Genomic DNA, 5,153 nt, shown 5'->3' on the forward strand with positions numbered 1-5,153 from the left:
AAAAGTAACGTTAGCTAGCTAGCTAATGTTATATAGTCCATCTATAAGCTGTAGCATCCAGCTACCTAGCTAACTATTTGACTAGCTAGTTAGCTGGGTTCCAGTTATTGTTCAGCTATCTTGTTTGAACAGCGAATGAACACAAGCTGCTTGCCAGTTGCTTACCAGTTAGCTAGCTAACTACCCCTGCCTCAGCCATTTCATTGGCTATCTTGCCAGCACACATGGTCGAATGCAGATGTCAGTCATGTAACATTAGCAAGCGAAAACAACCCTCGCTTTCAATTAATAAGCTGGCTTGATAGATAGATCAGCATACAAATATTTCCTCACCCAATGCTAATTATAGTTCCATAGGTGTCACGTCTGCTCCCGATCTCCCCCCCTGGCACTTGAGGGTGCCAGGCTGCCCTGCATCACGCACTCCTGCAATATATTACGCACACCTGTCTTCCCTCGTCACGCGCATCAGCGATATTGGACTCACGTGGACTCATTCATCACCTGTTTATTTCCTCCCCTATATTTGCAAGTTCCCTTGCTCTGTTCCCTGCTGCTGCATTAATTGTTTTTTGTTTGTGTTACTCGTTTGCTGACGCTGTTCCTGCCTCATTCAATGTCCGTGCCTTATTAAACGTTTGACTCCCCGTACCTGCTTCGTCTCTCAGCGTCATCCCATGTGACAATAGCCTGCCATATGTGAGTTGCTGAGCTGGGGCTACGAGGTTATCAGAAAGTGTACACGCTAGCCTAGCTAGCTACTTGTCTAGCTGCTACTACTAATTCTATCTTCTGTGATTTTCTTTCCATTTGTGCGGTACAATGAATGACCATAGCAATAAACGCAAAGAAGTCAACCTTACTAAAGCACAAACTGAAAGCAGGACACAGCAAAGCAGGACACTGCTCTTGTCCCAAGTTGCGAAACGCATAGTGCCCTTTCCCTCTGTGCAGCAGACACACAAAAAAATCGACACAAGTCCACCTCCCGGACGACATTACTAGCCTTTTCCCTGCCTGTAGTGTTGCCTTTATGGACCTTATGACCTTATGCCTGCCCCTGGACCCAGCTACCTGCCTCCTCCTGTGGTCCTTTACAATGAACACCTGCTGCGCCCTGCTCTTGAAACCAGCTCTCTGTCTCCCATCGTGTTCATTACAAGAGTGAGTCCATGCAACTTATTATGTGACTTGTTTAGCAAATGTTTACTCCTGAACTTATTTAGTCTGGCCATAACAAAGGGGTTGAATACTTATTGACGCAAGACATTTCAGCCTTTCATTTTAAATTAATTAGTAAAAATGTTGAAAAACGTAACTCCAATTTGACATGATGGTGTATTGCGTGTAGGCAAGTGACAAAAAAAATCTATATTTAATCTGTATAATCTATATTACATTTTTTTTAAATTAAGTCTATGGGTGTGAATACTTTCTGAACGCACTCATTTCAGTTGTCTTCCTCCATTGTATTCACATGTCTTTATTTCTATTGTGGATTGCGTTTCTGTGCGCCAATGTAAGGTCTACAAATCTATGAGCAAACCAACCTTTCTATTGAACACACTTATTTGGATTGTGATAATACCAATGAATGGATGCTGCACACAATGTGCTTTTATTACTTATTTACATGTATTTTTTTACCCCCTTTTTCTCCCCAATTTTGTGATATCCAATTGCGATCCAATTACGAGCTTGTCTCATCGCTGCAACTCCCCAACGAGCTCGGGAGAAGCGAAGGTCGAGTCATGCGTCATCCGAGACGTGACCTGCCAAGCCACGCTTCTTAACACCCACACACTTAACCCGGAAGCCAGCCACACCAATTTGTCGTAGGAAACACTGTTGAACTGACAACCGGAGTCAGCCTGCAGGCACCCAGCCCGCCACAAGGAGTCGTTAGAGCACGAGCCAAGTAAAGCACCCCCGGGCAAACCCTCCCCTAACCTGGCAGACGCTGGGCCAATTGTACAGCGCCCTACGGGACTCCCGGTCAAGGGTCAACTACATTTTGAAAATGCTTTGAATGAATAAGATCATTTTATTTATGGAAATAAATCATGGTTAACACCCTCATACCCACATGAAAAAGAATAGTTTATTATAGGATACTACAGTACTTTCTATAGATGTATGTAGTATACTGTAGGGAATACTATACTACAAAGTGTATTGATGTTATAATTTAAATGTGCATATACCCTGCCCATTCCCCTCTCCTTATCCCAATTTGTGCTACCCATTAGTGAGAAACGTACATGCCAAGTATAAACCATACTGTATATTGAGTTCCACACAGGTTATAGAAAAGAGTAGAAGCTATGAACCTATCCATTCAAACCCCAGTCCTACCTACTTAAAAGTTAGGGAAAATGTGCTCTTATTATTTGTCTAGTAGGTTTCTTCAAGGAGAAAGCCCACACTTCTGTCAGAGATAATACAACAAAAACACTATAGTAAATACTACAGTCATGTCCACAAACACTACAGTAAATACTATAGTATACTACAGTCATGTTCGCAAAAACACTACAGTATACTACAGTAGTCCACAAAAACACTACAGTGAATATTATAGTATATAAACATAGTAATACTACAGCATTTATACCATAGTATTTTTTTCATGTGGGCAGATCTCTTCATAATATCAATTAGTCAGTCAAAGTTTTTCCTACTGGTAGGCAATCCAGGTGTGTTTAACATCCATGAATTGCTGGCTTTATGTGAATGTCTATGGGTGACCAAGTTGTCTCGTAAGTAGCAGCTGACTATAAAATGCCGGTGTGGGATCATTTTTTCCTACATTTTTTTATAGTGAGTTTGCTTCCCAAATGGCTCCCTATTTAGTACACAAAATATTCCCTTACGGCTCTGTTTAAAAGTAGTGCACTGTACAGGGAATAGGGTGCATTTTGGGATGCATCATGAGCATGCCAAGAAACCACCATTGTAACTTATGGTACCCACTCAAGGCAGAAAGCAGCAGCACCCAGAGACCATATGGGTGAACTGGAGGAACTGTAACCCCTGGGGCTTAATGCTATATTAATGGCGTAAGTAATAAGACATCCTGCTGAAAAAATAGGATTATCTCGATCAATACACTGCAAGGTAACCTGATACTTTCAAGGGGGGCAGAGTAGGGGTGATAATAGGCTCGTGCTCTAATGTTATCCCCTTAGTAAACAACATATTTCTTAGTAAGTGTTATTTGGTTTGTCGGTCATTCAGCATCATTAAAAGTGATTCAAAATACTAAATTACCTCGGAATTAAAACTTTGTCATCAGCAAGATATTGGAAGGCCACTATAGAGTGAGAATCACATTGTTGCCTCCTTTACTTTGCCAGAGCTGCAAGTGACAAGGTATCTATGCTGACAAGTTACTCACTGTGCTTTAATTATCTTTTTTTAGGTAAACCCTGTCTTTGTGTTTCCTCGTGAAATTTGACTGCTTATTTGACAGATTCATGAAAAAAATTGTCATTAAGGTGCAGTGTGATGTTTATGCATTTAACGTTATATATGTTGCAATATGAGTGATTAATATTTCATTTCAAGCTCTACAATAACTGAAAACCCTGGGTCCAAATTCATTTTCTGATATTGCCAAACTGTGTGCATTAACGAATGACAATGGCATCACTGGGGCAACATTTTAATTTTGTGGGTGATATACACTACATGACCAAGAGTATGTGGACACCTGCTCGTCGAACATCTCATTCCATAATTATGGGCATTCATATGGAATTGGTCCCCCCTTTGCTGCTATAACAGCCTCCATTCTTCTGGGAAGGCTTTCCACTACAGCCACAAGAGCATTAGTGAGGTCGGACACTGATGTTGGGTGATTAGGCCTGGCTCGCAGTCTGTGCTCCAATCCCAAAGGTGTTCGATGGGGTTGAGGTCAGAGCTCTGTGCAGCCCAGTCATGTTCTTCCACACCGATCTCGACAAACAACTTCTGTGTGGACCTGGCTTTGTGCAAGGGGCATTGTCATGCTGAAAGTTGGAAGCACAGAATCGTCTAGAATGTCATTGTATGCTATTAAGATTTCCCTTCACTGGAACTAAGAAGCCTAGTCCGAAACATGAAAAACAGCCCAAGACCATTATTCCTCCTCCACCAAACTGTACAGTTGGCACTATGCATTGAGGCAGGTAGCGTTCTCCTGGCATCCGACAAACCCAGATTTGTCCATTGGACTGCCAGATGGTGAAGCGTGATTCATCACTTCAGAGAACACTTTTCCACTGCTCCAGAGTCCAATGGCGGTGAGCTTAACACTACTCCAGCCGACGCTTGGCATTGCGTATGGTGATCTTAGGCTTGTGTGTGGCTGCTCGACCATGGAAACCCATTTCATGAAGCTCTCGACAAACAGTTCTTGTTGCTTCCAGAGACAGTTTGGAACTTGGTAGTGAGTGTTACAACCGAGGACAGACGATTTTGTGTGGCCTACCCTTTCACGGCTAAGCCATTGTTGGTCCTAGACATTTCCACTTCACAATAACAACACTTACAGTTGCACAGAGCAGCTCTAGCAAGACAGACATTTGAGGACTTGCTGGAAAGGTGGCATCCTATGACGGTGCCACGTTGAAAGTCACTGAGCTCTTCAGTAAGGCCGTTCTTCTGCCAATGTTTGTCTATGAAGATTGCACGGCTGTGTGCTCAATTTTATACACCTGTCAGCAACGGGTGTGGCTGAAATAGCCAAATCCACTCATTTGAAAGGGTGTCCACATACTTTTGCATATATAGTCAAATACATTCAGAGGCTGATAAAATACAGCTGTCAGATTTTGCGCCTCAGGACTCAGACTGAGTGACTGAAACAGGGAGGGGAGGGTACATTTGAATTCATGTGGCGTTACAGCACAGCAGATGACATTGCACAAATGGCCGTGCTCATGTAGTTCATCTTCAGTCGCCCACTGGCGCAAACCACTGTAGCCTATCTACTGACTCTCTGGATACAAGTTATTTTGGGTATAGCTGGTGGTTTGTCTCCAGTGCCGAAAGAAGTAGCTAAGTCATAAATTTTTTTGGGACAGGAGCACAGAGCACATTTTTAAATGCATCTGTTTCAAAATGTGACTCTACTGACATTTTCAATGAAGCCTTTGATCCCTTTTAATTCT

At 42.5% G+C, this 5,153-nt stretch overlaps 1 pseudogene; it reads left to right on the forward strand.

Annotated features, from left to right (window-relative positions):
- The first annotated feature begins 2,373 nt into the window (after positions 1 to 2,373).
- On the forward strand, positions 2,374 to 2,424 carry LOC139567044 (U7 small nuclear RNA; annotated as a pseudogene).
- The last annotated feature ends 2,729 nt before the right edge of the window (positions 2,425 to 5,153 follow it).

Source organism: Salvelinus alpinus, unplaced genomic scaffold (assembly GCF_045679555.1).
Source record: "Salvelinus alpinus unplaced genomic scaffold, SLU_Salpinus.1 scaffold_40, whole genome shotgun sequence".
In the NCBI taxonomy this organism is placed as follows: Eukaryota; Metazoa; Chordata; class Actinopteri; order Salmoniformes; family Salmonidae; genus Salvelinus; species Salvelinus alpinus.